The 18,025-nt window shown below is 47.7% G+C and overlaps 1 protein-coding gene across 2 annotated transcripts in view; it reads right to left on the reverse strand.

Annotated features, from left to right (window-relative positions):
* LOC105284568 (ecdysone-induced protein 74EF) overlaps window positions 1–18,025 on the reverse strand; it is a 149,977-nt gene that overhangs the window by 3,421 nt on the left and 128,531 nt on the right. The gene's annotated exons all lie outside the window — the stretch shown is intronic.

Here is an 18,025-nt window from a genome sequence, read left to right on the forward strand (position 1 = left end):
GCGCTTTGATCGTATCCCGAACGTATCCTCGCACCGTGGAGTAGCGTTATTATCTCGATTCGCGGCGGAGGGTCGGACTCGGCGTTTATCGAGTTAGTTTTCACACCGCGCGGCTTAAGTATATACGTCGCAGTTGAGCGTGCAATGAAGTATTAATAGCGGTCGTTTGTGAGGCGAGAAAGAGGGGAAACGTCGTCGTCGTCGCCATCGTCGCTCAGGTTTCCATCGTTCTTTTCATTCGGTTGGTCGATATTGTTTTTCGATAGTCCATCTCGCATGTTTTCACCTCTCTATTTACATTGTCCACGTATCTGCTCCCGTTACATATTTTCAGGACATATTTTCTCTTTCCCTATTTACGTGTTTTTCTCTGATGGGAAAAATTGAAGAGATAGTAGCTATCCGGAATAGTCAAATCTCCAATCTACTCATGACGGAAATGCCACGAGTTTACGCGACACATGCTTCAGTTGCGAGTAGATGCGCGCAGCATCGATCGCGCCAGTGCGATCGTATAGACGCGAGTGCACACGATCTGAGCTCATGCCGCGAGCATAGGGCTGCGCGTTCATGGGCGTAGGGAAGGAACGTCGGACGCGCGCGAGAATTGTCCTTCCTCTCTAAACCAGGAGATTTTCCTCTCGCGAATCTCGCGCTGAGACATAACAGCAATCGCCCGTAGAGGTTTGGTGTAACTTATTGTGTAAAAGTTTAATAAAAGCCCTCCCCTTTTAAAAATCCGAAAGTTTCGCTGGAAAAGTTGTATTGCTTAAAATCCACCTACGTCTGTCAATCTGATAAAGTTTATTGTCCCGAAATCAGACCGGCCTGAAAACATAAGTTTGATATCTAAGGCACGAGCGAGATATAGGAAGAAATTGAATCCTCAAATCGAAATTGAATTTGTACATTATTCGCATGTGTTATCTTAGCAGATACGCGTACAAAATGTCTTAAATATATTTAAGGGAGAACATTATACATTTAAAAATGAAAGTCGGAGTTCTCGAACAAATTCTTTTCCTTGTGCCATCAGACCGATTTGAAAAGTGATTAAATATTTAGCTCAAGTTCACGCACAAGTAAAGAATTTGTAATTAGATAAATCTAATGTTTCTCGTAGCACGAAATGCATAACTGATTTTACCCGATACATAGATATTAACTATTTTAAAAAACAATCTTCGTGAAAAAGTGCCACATTATAGAAATTGAAAGGGCTATGTCAAAATAAATCTCGCACTTTTGGATACGCGGTTGGCACATACCATCATCGTGTGGCTCCCATACGAGAGGAAAGTCCCAACATTCGTGGCGCGCATATACGTGAGCAACAGTGTACTACATCACGTTGAAGGAAAGCGAAAGTTTCGGAGCTGCTTCCAGATAAATCTCGCATATTTATGCCGGCGGACGAGTAACCAGTGTCATAACGTGGCCCCCGTGGAGAAAAAAGATCCCCCAACATTTTTTGATACACGCGCAAGCAACGGCGGTGTACCACATTATGCCGAAAGAAAGCAAAAGTTTCGAAACCGCCAACGAGGAGCGGAGAAGTGTTTCCTTTTACGCCACTGGCTGAGAGGAAGAGGAGACGGGCCGAGATAAAGAGACGAGGAGAAAGAGAGAGGGTTAAGCGGAGTCGAGCGCGAAGGGGGGCGAGCGACGCGCGGGAGGGCGGCAAGGGGGGATGGAGGGTGAGCAGAGAGAGAGAGAGAAGGGGGGTCGGGGGACGGGGGAAATCGGGAGAACTCTGCCTGCAGTATGATAGAGGACTGACCCGAGCCAAGGTTGCACGGGTGACGCCATCAAGCTACTAGTGCATAATAGCGCCGCTCGTTCTGAGGCCGCCGCGACTGCGCTAAAATCGGAACTCGTTCTCTGGCCCCTCGCGCTTCCTCCCCCTCCTCTGCACTGTCTACCCTACCTAACGTGGCATCAACTCTCCTCTCGTTTGCCCCTCCCGACCCGTCTCTCTTGCCGTCTCTCGCCTACATCTCTCCCGTTCGCGTCGTGTGTTGCAGTTCCGTGGAGCCTCGGCGCGGTTGAACGATTCTTCGGGCTCTATTCGAGGTTTTCTGGTTTGGCGCGATGAGACAAAAGGAAGAAAAGGATTGAGAGTGAGAGACGAGGAAATTATTGTTTGGCGTTCTGAAACGCTACCTCCTTCGGGTAGGAACATAAGCGGACGTGTATGCGAATTAATGACACCTAGAATGATATGAAATAATCTCATAAAAGTGTTTAAGAAGTACATGAAATGAAATCGAGAGTTAAAAGGATGTAGATGAACTGATAAAAGTAGATTTTATAACTTGCTACGAACGAAAATCTCTAAGAATAAAATCACTATTTATATAAAGAAAGTTAAAAGATTGTATAAAGAGAAGGAACAATAAAACGCGAAAATACAGAATTTACAACAACGCAAAAACAGAAAAATGAAGGCATTTATTCGCTTTCCCGATAGATGTAGCAACACGTAGCAGGTTTACGAAAAAATATTCCCGGCTAGTAACATACGGGGATGCAACATAACAGGAAAGACAAGATTTCGATAAGTAAGAGCGGCGCGGCGGTATAAATAGCGTAAGAGAAACGACGCGAAATTTGAAAGTGACAAGAAGAAAGCAAGAGGAAGACCGGGAAAGAGAAGAGAAGAACCCAGGGAGGGGGGCGAAAAAGAGCAGGGCGGCGGGGGAGCGGAGGATCTTCGAGGTGGCTCTAAAAATATAGAGAACGCACCGTTGTTCTCGAGGGAAGCGCGCGTACGCGCAAAGCGGTAGAGCACGCGAGAGATCGCGGAGACGACGCGGGAGAGGGAGAGGGAAAAATGAAGACGGAGAGAGCGCGAGAGCGAAGGCTGTGTGTGGTGGAGGCTCGAGAGTGCGAGAACAGCTGGAGCGGATCGTGTTTACGCGCGGTATGACTGGCTAGATGAGTCAATCGTAGACCCGTTGTCTAGGAGCCGCCGCGGTGGGGGAACTGCTCCTACTTCACTGACCTATACCACGAGCGTTGTATAGCGCAGGAAAGCACCGCTAGAGACGACGACGCATCGCCAGCCGATGAGTCTGGTGCACCGCATCGCGACGCGCCGCACCGCGCGGAGACCGGATAGAGGGATTATTTCTACGAGTCTCTAGACAAGTCCCTAGGATTCCTCTAATCGTAAGATTGAAGAGCCCCGCGTGAATGGAAACGGATGTGAATCCCTGGAATTTTCGAATTTTCCAAAACTTTCCTAACACAGTGAAAATAGAAAAATTATATAAAAACGAAGTTTGAACAAAAAAAATCCGCGCGGACTTTCCGATCACCCCAATACATGTCCTCCGTATGCAATTGCGTGGCATCTTTTGCCGTCGTTATCATGACAAAGCGCAGCCGGAGGTCAACTTAAGGCGATCATTGGTCGAATTTAAATTCAAGTTTCGCGCTCGTCCCGACGAAACGATGTTCCGCGACAATGAAACGGCAGTCTCTAATGCGTCCTCGAGGTCGTATTAATCTTCCAGTTAAATGACACTCCTTGACATTTTGTAATCGACTGGGAAACAAGGTGATGATAGTCAAAACAAAGTTGTGAGTCTAAGAAAATCTGATTACGCATGACACGAGATTTAAACGTAAGAAAATATCAAGAAAATCCATAAAAATTATATGAAACAATTAACATCTTTTTTCACAGATGCTTCAGCGCAACGTACATTTTTCACGTAATATAAAAATTAAGCGAAATTTCTAGACGAATCAATGTTTTGACGTACAACTTTGAGATCAATTTCGCGCATAACTGGAATAGCAGATTTGTGGATTTAATTCCAGTTTTATAACGAGTTTGAGTGAAGCAGTTTGCACGGAGAGCGATTAAATCCAACTTTTCAACAAACTCATGTTTAACTAGTCGTGCATTTGATGCATACATAAAGAGGGATGGCAAATCGCAGATCGCATGCGCTATTTCACGTTCAACTTTGCGCTCACCCCAGATCGTGAAAATTACGCTCAATCGCCTTTGGGACGATCAAGGCGATCTCGGAGAAACGCATTATTAATTCCTACATTTAATGACTTTCGCAACTCGCCCCATCGCCCGCATGCGGCTCAAACGAGAGTAACCGACGGAAATCGAGAAATAGGAAGCAAGATCGGGGCTCGGGAGCCGCATTTCCTCCTTGCGCGTTCTCGAGCCGCGTTCCTTCCTGACAGTGTCGGCAGGAAGTTTAGTCGAGGGACTCGGTAACGAGTCGATAGTTAAAAATACACGGAAGGGTAGGCGCGGGCGCGGGCGCTGCGCGCGGCTGCGGCTGCGACGCGGCGCGGCGCTCGTTTATTTTGCGGAGGATTTCGCGCTAGTTGCTCTCTCGCGCGCGCGGGCCGGAAGTACAAGTATAGCGAGAAGGGTAGAACCTGAGAGAAAGAGAGGAGATGAAGAGAAAAGGGAGAGGGAGAGAAACGGAGGAAGAAAGAGAGAAAGAGAGAGGGAGAGAGAGAGAGAGAAAAAAAAGCGCGATGAGCTGAGAAGCAGCGGGAGGCGGCGCGGCCGACGCGACGAATGGTGGCCATGGTGGGGATATCCAGGGACGTACGATTCGACGGAACGAGCGGTAAAAAAAGCGGTTGCGCTAAAAGCAAGCGCGCGGTGGAAGAGGGATGCTGCGAGGGGAGAGAGAGAGAGGAAGAGATGTAGACAGAGAGCGCATTCTCACGTAGTGACGGTCTCGGATAATTGGCTGGGAAGTCGCGCGCGCTCGCGCGAGATCTTCCTGCGTTTTTGATGGGTTCACAGAGAGTTTGTTTGGGGATACTATCGATAATGGATACTTACTATATTTCGCTACCTTTCGCGACTACTTGCGCGAGCGAAGATTCATCTCTGTATTAGCTTTTTTGCATATCTGCTTTCGCTTATGCTTTTCTTACGGTAGCTTACGTAAAACATGTTATCGATATGCGACACAGTCTGCCATCGATCTTGAATAATGACTACAGTCATTACTGTAGTCAAAATATATGACGTCAGTTTCTTCCGACAGCGTTATGCAAATTTCCGTAAAAGATGTTCTCTCTAACAGGTAACCAGAAATTTTGATATTGTTAGAAGACAGCTAAGGTAAAGTTAGTTCGAATTCCACGGAGCAAGAAATAGAGGCAGACTTGGTCCCTCCGACTCATCCGATCTCTGCAAGCCACGCTCGCTGGTCGCGTGACGCGAGTTCTCACGTACCAGGATTTCGAGAGGCGGAATTCCGCGTGCACCTAAGTGCACGAGTTACTCGTAGTCAAAGAAGGAAGGAGGGACCAGGAGCGTCGAGGAGAAGAAATTCCGGCCCGGGAGGAAGATACGTACGCAGAGCGCAGGGGTGAGGGGTAGCACGTTGGAGTACACAGGGGCCACCGAAAGTGCTCGTCCGGCATAAACAAAGCGATCGTGGATTATGGTTCCGACATAGCTCCGCAGCTCGGCGTGTTAGCGCACGGAAAAGGGGCATCAGGGTGAGGAGGGGCGAGGAGGATGGCGGAAGGGCAGGGTGAAGATGGGCCGGGCAGTGTCGGTGATAGCGGAGCGATGCCGATACTGGTGGTGGTGATGGCGATGGTAGTGGTTAATCGAGTGGTGGAGTAGGTAGAAGGAAGAAGAAGAGGCAGTGGAGGAGGACTAGAAGGAGGGGAAGGCGGAGGAAGAAGAAGAAGAAGAGGAGGAGGAGGAGGAGGAGGATGAGATCCGGAGAAGGGGAGAGTTGACCTTCAGCTGCGCCGGGAAAGTCAGGCAGTCACTGACCGACAGACTAACTTAACCGCTCTATCCTTCTCCTCCTTCTCTCTCCTCCGCCTCCATTCGCGACCGGCTAGTCCGATGCACCGCATTGCACACGCACACGCGCGCACATTCGCGCACACGGCCGAGTCCCTCCCTTCCCACCCTCCCCCTGCTCGCTCGCTATCCCGCCGATGTCCGTGTTTCTCGGTCTATCTTTCTTTCTCTTTTCCTCGTCGCGTCTTCCTATCCTTGCGCGCTTCCTCCAGCATCTCCCTACCCGACATCCCCCGACACGTCGTGACGTTCTTCCCTCTCATTCTCCATCCCGCTCGTTCTCATCCCTCGTGGACCCTTTCTCTCTTCCCTCTCGTTAGACCAAGTCCCTGCCTATTATGTTACCCTACTGCCTCAGGCTACTATCTTTAACCCCGAAACCCGTTCAAATTGCGAGCTCTCCGCGTGCACGTGTACGTGCACTGCCGCCGCCACCGTCGTCGTCGTCGCTTCTTCTACCTCCGTTTTACCTCTTCTTCCTGTCTCCCCTTCTCTCTTCTACCCCGTCTCTCTCGAAAAAGAATAAGGAGCGACCGAGAAGGATGTAAGGAGATTGATAGCTAAGGAAAGAGTCCGCTTCATCTCTAAACTCGACAGCGTATCTCGTAAAACAAGTCTCTGTTGTTCGCAGCCTGGATTTGCAAGTTCTGTCTGGCGATTGACATATGTTTCTTACGTGTAATCCCCAAGTTATGCAAAAATTATTCGCGCATTTTTTGCAATACATTATTCATAATTCAAAGTATTAAAATTCCTTGTCCATAAATAATTTCAAACATCTGCATTTCCTGTACATTTGCCATCGTTCACTTGGATTTATTTTCAAGTCTGCTTGCCGACGAGTTTAAAATTTCCATTGAAGTTAATACTGCGATCGTTGGTAATGTGAGGCAAACATTTTAATCGCCCGGTACTTTGAAACCCTTGGGAGATAAATTAACGATATGAGTCAAGTTCGAGTCAGCGAATGTTTCGTCGTATCGCGCGGCTCGAGACAATTTTCCGAGTGGACGATGTTTTTCATCGGAAGGAAGCATTTTTCCTGGTCGTTATGTAAATGCGTCCCGACGTCGGAGAGCGGAACTTCATATCTGGGATTAGGCTTGCATGGCGATGAGCAACGCTGTTTTCATCGCCGACGAGGGCGTGGGTGGTACCTCTTCGAGGTTTCTGTTTTCCACGAAGTGTCAGTCGCTCCTCGCACTTCGCGCTTAGAGAGCAACCGACAAAGAGGAGAAGAGAGACGAGATTTACGTTCCGGACACCTTTTTCCGCGCGACCACCTTGACTGCCTATAAAATGTTCGCAAAACGTGTGTGGGTTTTGCGAACCCGTCGACCGCGTCGATTCCACGACGAGTAATAACGCGTTCCGCTCGATGCGAGAAATGACGTTAACGAGGAAAGAGACGCGGCAATAGCAGTGACGAATGCGAAATCCCAGGGAAATATCGGCTCCCATATTCATTTTGACACGAAATATCGATAATCCGGAGATTATCGTTCTTAACTTTTGCGCGTGTGAAGGATAGACACACGAAGCATTCGCAACCGAATGGAAAATATTGATACTCTGCGACAATAAAGATGTTCTCGGTACGATCATTGCCGAACTTAATTTGTATCCAATGATCTTGACCTTTGCGATATCCGCGGCCGGCGCTATCAAGAGCGTTTTGATAAAAGCGTGATGTATCGCAAAATTAAAACATCTGCATCACCGAGAATCGCGAAGGAACGTTGTTGTCGAACAGATAAAGAGGCAAGTCGAAGAGTTGTTGGTAACAGGAATATAAAATTTTGTAATGTATTTTGTTTTATCGCTTCTTTTCTTGTTTGAAGATTTGAAACCTGTTTTTAGTGATTATGATATTCCTTATCACATGTTTATATTTTATATATGTAATATATTAACCAATACACACACACATATGTATGTGTGATTATATCCACGCCTTTATTAACAAAACTTTCAGGAAACTGATAGCAGTTAATTTCTTCTTTTGCAACAAGCTTCATCTATTCTAACGAAATATGTGAAAACGTGACGAACGATAACTCCTCTTCTCCAGCCATCGATATGAATAATATGCGGAAATATCCCTGAAGTATCATATAACTCAGTACAACAATATCTCTGACAAATTAACAATTATTGATGCAATAATTCAGAGATGTTCCATGCTCACGGAATACCGATCTCGTGAAATGACCGACATGATCCAAGCGACGAGGATGCGCAAGAATTCAGTGATTCGAGAACGGCGTTCTCGAAGGCAGACCAGGAGCGAAGATATGCGAAACCGCGTCGATCACCAATAAAGTACACGCGTTTTCGCTCGCGCTGCTGAAATAAATGCTACGCGCGATTTATAACCCGCTCCGGACCGCGGCGTATCACCGGCGTGCATCGTTTGCGGAATACGTATCCCCGACGCGGCGGGTTCGTCGATCGGTCGATGGGATTCTTATTGTCGGTTTCCTGCCGCACGCGTATCGCGCCGGACAGCTCTTTGTAGCTCTCTCGCCCTCTCGGTATCCGGAAGTCTCGACGTCGCGCTGAAGATCAACTGCGCGCGGCTCCGCACCGAGAAAGACTCCTCCTCATTCGCGCAAATGCCGCGCAATTGGCGCGATAGCGATAAACTCGCCGGGGATTCAGAATTTAAACAAACTTTGAGAACATAATCAAGCACCAATACGTACGTACATGTTACGTGCATACACATTGTTCTCCTATATTTTTATTTTATATTTTATTACTTCGTTACTCTTGCTGTTTTCCGCACGCGCTCAAAAAACCAGAATTTTGAGTCGAAAATGTCTTAAAAATTACTACGATATTTTAACTGCATTATCTATCGATCTGTCTTATCTGGTAATGTCGAAAGATAATATATGATATCGGGCAACGCGTAACATAAGAAGGCCAGTACACGCAAAACGCACAATGACCAACCGCAAGTTGCACGCTACCCACGTCGTGTCGCTCCTTTTGGAAGCCGAGAGCTCGAGACAACAACGATACGAATGAAAAGAGCGACAGGTGTAGGCATAATGCGTTGACACTGTCGGCCGACTTATGCAGAAACGATGCGTGTCCTCGGTAATATTCTCGCAGTATGCGATACGAGATATCAAGTGAGACACGAGATTTTATTAATTAACGAAACAAAGCACTCGAACAGCTCTTTTACAGTAGAGTGCGTATAAACGAAGCAGTTGCCATCAGAAATTTGGTGCAAAAAGGTGCAAAGAGGTCTAGGAAGAAAATTCACGATCAAGAAGCGATCATCAGCGTGAATTAACAAAGCATTCGGCGTGTGATTAGCGTTAATTAACGCTGCGGCAGCAGTTGCGAGAAAAAAGGACAACAAACTATTTACGTGATCGGATCGATCTGACGGAGGTAATCGCACTTTCCGCGTTCGCCTTCACGTCCATGCGCGCCAATCCGATCCGTCGCGCGCGTTATTCCTTCCCGTTCGACAGAGGGAGAACGTCGAACGAAAGAGAGAGAAAGGGAGGTCGGAAGACGACGACGAGCGAACGGTAAGAATGCACGGCTCCTCTCTTCCGTCGTCGCAGACGACGCGATGTGTGCGAGGTCAGTGACCATGGCGCGCACTCTCGCCGGTCGCACTTCTTGCGGCCCGAAGAGGAGGAGGAGGAAGAGAAGGAGGTGGCGGAAGGGCAGAGGGGACGCTAATGCAACGGGAGAGGGAGAGGAAACGTAGTTTCGCGCGGCGCAAAATGCAGCGGCCGATGTTTAACGGTCGGATGATACCGAATTTAGAGGCCGGAGATGGCATTTCTCCTCTGCCGAAAGGAGCAACACGCAGCTATTAATTGGCGAGGGAAAGAGAGAAAGAGGAGGGAGAGGGGAGGCGAACACGGAGCGAGAGAGCGAGAGGCAAACATCTGAATTCGGCTGCTTGAAATACGGCCTTGAGGAAGACAGGCGCCCCTTGCAAATGTATTTACGAGACCGTTAATTTCTGGCCAATGAGAAAGTGAATTATCCAGCGGGCATCTCTGGGCGGATATTTATTGCGCAACTTGCGTGTAATTTCCCCAATAAGACATGCGCACGCATACCTGATAGCGGGCTTATGTCGCTCGAATAACAGGAAGAGCTCAGTGACGTTGCGCATCAAGGCGACACTTAAATATTCGCTGACTTACAAAGAGGGAAATATCTCTCACACGGTCTGCACTGTCGCCCGCGTGGGTGTACCAACACCTGCGCGAGTACTCCCACACGCGTACATGGATATAGCCTTGCGGTTTTAGGGAAGCGTGAAATTGTGAAGAGGCGCAACAGCGTAATTTATCACGGTATTTCTTGATGTATTATATTCCCGGGAATAACGCGCGAGCTCTTATTCAAGGTTCTCGTGAGAGGAACTGCAGATGAACTTAATCCAAAGCTCGGATCTTTAGGTCCTTATCAATGAACCGAGTTCAATCCCCTGCCTTGAATCATCTATTGCGAAGTAAAGAAACGGCTTAAGGAAACGATGTCCGTTTCCTCCTACGAGAGCTTTTTACGGTGAAATTTAATTTCTATCATAAAATAATGTCCAGCATCAGCTTTGAGCAATTTTGAGAAAAACTGATTAAAATGTTATATTGAGAAAGAAGCGGCGTTGGCACCGAGTAGCGGAACCAGTTATTTTTGAAGCATAATTGGGCGCGTAGTCTCCACCATGAGATAAACACGAGTTGCTGCGTTAGCGTCTATTAGTAATCCAGTTCAGCCGAGTCAACGTTCTCTCTCGGAAGGGAAATAATTCCGTCGACGGAGGGTCAGGATCATTACGCACGGCTATGAGGGCGTCGGCGTCGCGCAAAAAGGAATTACTGGACGAGTGCGTCGCGCCGCGTCCTCGTAGCCAGCGGTGCACTTTCGCGAGATCCGTCGGCTATCGCGACAGATAACCCTTCCAGGCAATTGCCAAAAACGTCGGTCTCAGCCGCGATAACGTTCGGCCGGGTCAACGCCGACCGATTTGGGTCAGCGCTGATAGTGATACGAATTGTCCCGAACTGGAGGAGTTCTCTCTCTCTCTCTCTCTCTCTCTCTCTCTCTCTCTTTCTCTCTTTCTCATCGGCCGGTACCAAAAATTACGATAAATTCGTTGCGGTGAGAATGAAAATATATCAATAATCCCTTGCCGTCTGGCCCAAAATGATGCCGCCGCTCGCGCGCGCGGCGCGTTTATCTCGCCGTTATGTAAGGCGGATTCGGCGCGGTAGAAATAAAGCTGCACGAAAATCGTTTTGCGTCTTTTGCCTCCGGGAATCGTGATAAGAATAAGGGCGAATAAAAATGAGGGAGGAGGGGGGAGCAAGAGCCTTCCGTCTTTGAGAGACATGATATTCGCGATTGTACCTCTCGTTGCGGACGCACCACCGCAGTGTGATAAGATGCATGCAATCCATCCAAGGAGCCTTCCAAGAAAGAGACGTGTGTAAAAAATTCGCAGATAATTGCGCAGAAGTAGGCTATCTTCATTTCGGATAATTCTACTTTAATCGAGTACCGAGAAAGTAACGCAATAAACAAATTTATTTCTTACAAATCTGTTTTCGTGCGCTCGTGAAAGCAAATGGGGAAGTCGTTTCGCTGACTCTTCTTCGCAACAACGCAGCAGCGAGCGGGATTGCAACCGAGATTGCAGCCGAGTGTTGCGTCCAAGCGACGCAAAGCGCAGTTTCCCGGTTGACACTCTCGACGAAACGATAGCACACACGCGCGCGCAGCTAAAGACTTCTCACGTAACGGTTCACTGTCGCGACAGTTCGTGGTTTATGGCGGAATAGGGAAATCATTTATTCATTGTTAGGGGGAACGCGACGTCTGGGGAACATGCACAGGTCACGCGTCAGCGCATGCACACATACAAGCGCGCGTCAAGCAGATAATAGAATCGAACACGGGGAAAAGAAGAGAAGGCCTTGTGGCACGACAGGAAGAGTTTCGCGTGCGGAGCCACCATTGCCGCCACCGCCACCGCCGTCGCCGTCGCCGTCGCCGCCACGCCCGTTCACTTTCTCCAATAGTACTAGAAACGGCTCCTCCGTGCCCTCTCCCACCGTCGCCGGTCCTGCTAGCCTGCCTGCTTGCCTGGCTTGCCTGCCCGCCATCGTCCCCGTACCCCGCCGCCCCACTCGCGGGCGCATATGCCCGCGGATCTAGGCTAGCTCAGTGGGTCTAGGTCTAGGCTAGTCGCGACGTCGCGCGCGCGTGCAGTATTCACCGATGCGGCCGCGCGCGCGCGCGTCATCGTCCGTTCGTCCGCCTCGTCGGCGGCGATGCGACGTGCGCGCACAGCGGGGCCGCGTTATATTTAGATGAGCGTAAGCGCGAAATTCGCATTCGAATTCGCGCGACGAGGCCTTCCTCTGGTCGCGGAGGTGAAACGACGATAGAGCGACGTAAAGAGAGAAGGGAGAAAAAAGAGAAAGAGAGAGAATTGCCCCCTACAGAGCAACGGAAATGAATCATTTAAAATCGTCAACTTTCGACCCCGCGTTTTACACGCATGCGCGCGCGTCCTCCCCCGCGCGTACTGTGCGTGCAACCCGAGATCGCGGGAAGGAGATCGTCGAGGAGGTCGTCAGCTGCATCGTGTCCTGCTCCTCTCGATTTCGGTCCCAATTACGTAATGTCGTTACGTTGACGCCTCTGGTCCAGGCGTGCGAGTGTGAGTGAGTTTCATGCCCGAATTGAACGGCGTTATGCAAAAGTTATCTCACGAGAAAAAAAGAGGGACGGTGAACTTTCTTGTAATTCGATTAACAATCACCGCGTTCGCGAAGAATAGCGGAAGTGCACAGCGTGAAGTCCGGCCTTTGAAAGTTGTATACGTTTAGGAGCTGCTCTCGAAAGTTTTGCTCTCCGAGAGGGAGACCCTTTGGCCTTTATGGCAGATCCTTTGTAGCGCTTTCTCAAATCACTTTCCAATTTTACGCTAGCCTTCCTCTCTGAGAACATTCCTCTAGTTACATGCCTATGTAATGAGGTACGTGTACATTTGATCCACGAATTAAAAAGCGAGCTTCAATCCTGAATCTATGATCTCTGATTTTAACTATAGACAGATTTACATTATATTGTAATATTGTATAATATAATAGTAGACCGATCTCGACATTGGAGCTTTGAAATGTGTACTTGGTGACCGAGTACGAGCGGATATGTGGAACAGTAGTATATAATTTACGAAACAGGAAATGCGAGATGAGCACGTAGTAGATAATGAGTATCGGCGAAAGAAAGAGAGAGAGAAGAGAAAAAAGAAGAAAGATCGGAGCGCTGGATACATGACGTGTACACGTCTCAGTGAATTTAGTCCTGCTTCTTTTCTAATAAAAAAAATAAAAATATCGTCATATAAAATATAAACAAAAGAAAACAATTAGATGCAATCTTTACTAGAGAATTATATTTTATTAATTACATAAATTATTATTATTATTATTAGTATATTTATATCTTTGACGCATAAAAACATAAGGAGTAAATTTTCAATGCTGCTTACGAAACAAAAAGTATTCCAGGCATTCTGGTTGTCGACTGTATGCCGAACGAAAGTGAACGCGCAGAAAGAAACCTACACACGCTCTCTCTCTCTCTCTCTTCCTCTTCCCGTGATTTCGCTATCCTCACGGTGAACGAGCAGAAAGTGTGCACCTTCGCAGAAAGAAGAGACCTTTAACTTTGGCACAAGAGCGAACGAAAGGAGGGAAAGAGAGAATATTTCCGCAGACATGCGAGCAAAACGCAACCGCCGCAAAATGAAAACAGGAATTGCAGAGTTTACTACTAAATCATTCTGAACCCATACTTTTTGAAAAATGAGGACAGCAAGCCTGTTACGAGCTTTCTACAGTTTGCCGACGTTTCAGCTTTTTGGGAAAATGGATTTAGGGCTTTTTAGGCTGGAATAGCTTCTAAAAAAAACCGTTGCTCAGTTCAAGTAATAAAAGAAGAAAGGAAAGTGCGACTGCATCAATTGGTCCCGAGATAGAGAGGGAATTCAACGTGCTTGGAAGAGGCAGTCGGTATATCTAGCAATACCCACACAAAGAGAAGGAGACGCGAGAGACAAGAGCAGCGGCTTTCGTCATAAACGGAGCGGAACGCAGAGCTCGATGACGGACGGAGACGGACAGCATTTTATCGAGCACGAACGAGGAAGGGAACAGGCGAGAAAGAGAGAGCGGAGAGCGACGAAGGGAGACAGAGTCTAGGGCACGCGGAGGCTAGAGCGAGAGAAGTTTGCACGAGGTGCACGCGATACGGGGCAAAGCGCGAAACGCGCGAGGGAAAAAGCGAGAGTAACGAGGACAGGGAAAACGAGAAGATTGGAAGAGGCTCGACGGAGACACGGTTACGTCTCTTTCGAGGTGTGCGACGGAGACGGAGGTCGCGTCGGACGTGTCCGTCCACGCGCGCTCGCGCACGAGGGGGGAGGGGGAAGGGGGGAGGGGGAGGGGTATAGTTGTTGGGCAGGGTGTAGGGAGAACGATCACACCACCCCGAGGAGCCGGCGGAAGAGTGGAGAAGGGAAGGATACGGCAATGTGCGATGTCGGAAGACGGCGGGGAAGAGCGACGAAGAAGAGGATGAGAGGAGAGAAGGAGCAGAAGGAAGAAGGGGCGGCGGAGGGCACCGCGCCGCCAAGAGGATGGAGGGGAAGAGAAAGAGAGGGGGTCAGACGGGGTGAATTGCCGGCGACAAGGTCACCGTCTATACCTCGCGCTGAAACCGCCGATACGTGCCTTCGGCGTTACACTCGCACGGTACTCTAGCTGCGTCGTTTTTCCCTCCCTCTCTCCCTCTTTCTCGCCCCTTGCCCCGCCGCCCTCCCCCGCGCTACGCCGCGTCGCGCCTCTTTCCCTCCTCCCTCATCGCCAATCACCGCGCGGCGAGTTACGTGTATGCATGTGCATATACACTACCATGCGCGTGCATATGTGCATACGACTGCGCTCGCGCGCGCGTGCACGGATACCCATGCGTGAGCTAGCATAATAGGAATAAAGAAAGTGACGCTCATCACGAAGGTCAGTCAGAATTTCGAGGATCGAGAAATGGATGTGGCGATCGAGGAACCGGCCTCTTACACGAACGATCTGATTACTTCGACTCGAAGCCAGAGAGGAATTACATTGCTGCGTTATTTTCTTTCATTAATTAGTACTTGCAGCGAATGTAACGTGGAGATCGTCGTTGAATCATCCTCCAAGAATGTTCGCAATTATCACGAGAATAAGATGAAAGCGAGATCGCATCATGTAAAACATTTAAAAGCATCCACAGGAAATTGACAAATTCTTACTTTACGCTTAAATATATGGGACGCTTGTATCGTCGAGTCGTGAAAACAACATCGATTGTTCCACTTCTAAGGCACTGACTCAATCACGTTTTCACGGTCGATATTCCGTCTAAGAATTTAGCGAATGACGATCGATTCTGTTTATTTAGCATCGGTTTCTCGAGAAGCCGGTTTGTTGGCGCACCGCGAAGAAAGACGTTGGCCGAAAATCAAAAGTCGAAAGCGCGCGAGGGAATTATTTTCAGCTGTCGCCCTTCCTCCGCGCTACCAAAAGTCATATTTAAATGCCCGAACAAGTTATTTTCAGCGGCAGGAAACGCGCGATATACGGACATGGAGTGTCAATGTCCGTATCAACATGTTGCGATCGCTCGTCTAAATTTTCTTATCGGCGAGGCTTTGCCGATAAAAAAAACGAGATCTCGATGTATAATTTTACGGTAACATAATCGAAAAGAATCGACAACTAAAAAAAAATCGTTCGGAAAATTGTCGCAGTGTTCAACGCAGAATACAAGTACGTCGGAAGAATGACGTAGTTTTATTCCAGCTATCGATTATGTGTAATTTGAGGAAGCTAAACTGTCGTGATCGGAAGTTACTACGAAAGATCAGAAGATTTATCTTAATTCCACAATATATTTGAATATATTTGTTATACATGAAAAAGAATTTTAGGAACATTGTAGACACAACTGTGATACCCTGCCTCCGTCATCAACCTCGTCAGCAAAGAGAGGCAGAATGCGCGATAAAATACCGGCACGTCTTTTTCGGGAATCTCAGTGACATTTGGAATAGCGCGGCCTTGTCTGGTCCTTGCACCCAGATCTTCGACTATTGTGATCGCGCGTTGCCGGTGGATTTCGAAAATATCCGCCGGCACCGCGAGACAAGACGAAAGGTTAAAACGCGCGATCCGATGCGCTCCAATAGTCGTCGGCAAATAGAGGGAAACCTTGAGGAGGCGTTTACTCGACTTACGAACACACACGCTCGCTCCCACTTCCTCTCCCGGCATCCATCTTTCACTCTGTCGATTATCTCTATCGTCGTTGAACTGAATCTATCGAATGCGCGCGTATCTGCCCCCAAGAATAATTCCGCGCAAAGAGTCTTCTTATTTGCGCGATACAACGATTGATTCATATTCGGACCGCGTTTCCTGCCGGAGTGCGATTATACCGCGCCAATGTCCGAATTAACTTTCAACCCTTAATAATTAAACTGTGTGTCTCGCGAAATCCATCCAAAATAGCATTCAAATGTGAAATTCGATTTATTTAAACTATCGATTTTTAATTTTCGAGACTACGCAAGTACCTAAATAATTCTGTTCCTTTCGCTTGTGCTTCAAAAACGCTGGCATGAATAACCGATGCAAACAAATTTCAATTAAAAACAGGAACAATAAAATCCATGTAAAAAATCGTTTTCCTTGTAAATGTATGCTGTAGGTACACTTTCCACACATTTAAAAAAAAAAAAACAATCTGTTCCATTATGCAACGCATTAATCAAAAAGCCTTTGAAAAAGGCGAACAACTAACCATTCCGCGCGGACGGTTGAGAACCGTCTGGCGCAACAGCGCTATGCATTTTTGCCGGCGGCGGCGGCGGTGGTGGCGGCGGTGGAGCTGCGTATGCACATGCACACGGTGGCGCACATGCGCGCGCGTGTGCGCCGGCCACGGCAAGTGCACACACAGAAGAGCACGCTCTGATAATATGTACACTGCAAATACACAATACTACAATACACACGCGCGTCGGTAGGGGCAGAGACCCAGGAAGGACGCGTTTCTCTGTCAGCCTGCCTGCCAGCCTATGCGCCTATCTGTAAAGCCGAGTTCCCGTCCTCCTTCTTTCCTCCTCCCGTCTACAGGGTGACCCGAAAGACACTGCGCGCACCACCCAACCGTTTTACACGTTTCCCACGTTGCGATTCGACATTCCGAGACGAGATCTTTTTTGTGTGATCATTAGCGTAAATTCGACGAGTTCGAGATTAAAATTCCATTTGCAGACGCGTGACAAGTGCAATATTAAATTGTATTTTCTATAAAATTTCTGGCATGCATATTGATGATTTATAAGCACGATGGTGGTACTGGTAAAGGTAATGTTGTAAATAAAGTTTCGATTTGTCATCATGACTCGTGAACAATTACGCGCAAAGATGCAGCTTCGAATCACAAGTCTGTTAATGGATATATAAATAATAGATTTCTCGGTGAGTAAAGGCAGTCCATTCTAAGTAAACTTTTTCTTAACGTCTACGTAAGTTCCATGTACATCTCGCATATCTACGTATTAATGAGTTTTTTTAAATAAATTATGTTTTGCGAGTAAACACGCGGCGGTCTAATTAGAATTTTTTCCTTATCCTCGTAAGGCAACCCAAAATATGATACGGGAAGAACATCAGCTTGAAATTGTGTATTTAATACACGTGAGGCAATATTTTCCTCATTCATCAATTTTGAAATACACTTAAAAATACACCTGGGAAAGCTACTTTTTTCCGTTCAATTTTTTAATGGAAAACGTTTGATAAATTTATATGTTTGGAAAGGTACTAATGCATCCGGCATTCAACAGAAATGCTATGAATATCCGCGCGCGTAAATTCTACCTCGCGCGATGCAGGAGTAATTTTTGCAAATGACATTCGGCTCGCACGAGGGAACGCAAAGCAAATTCACATCGAACTATTTAATGCCGTAACCTTCCTCGTGGTATCATAACGAATTCTGGAGGTTTAACCTCCTCATGAATATTCAGCCGGCGCTAGCGACTAACTATTTAAAGAAACTTCGCAATTATTATTGGATCGCGCACCAGTCGGAACAATCGCG

This window comes from Ooceraea biroi, chromosome 6 (genome assembly GCF_003672135.1).
Source record: "Ooceraea biroi isolate clonal line C1 chromosome 6, Obir_v5.4, whole genome shotgun sequence".
Lineage (NCBI taxonomy): Eukaryota > Metazoa > Arthropoda > Insecta > Hymenoptera > Formicidae > Ooceraea > Ooceraea biroi.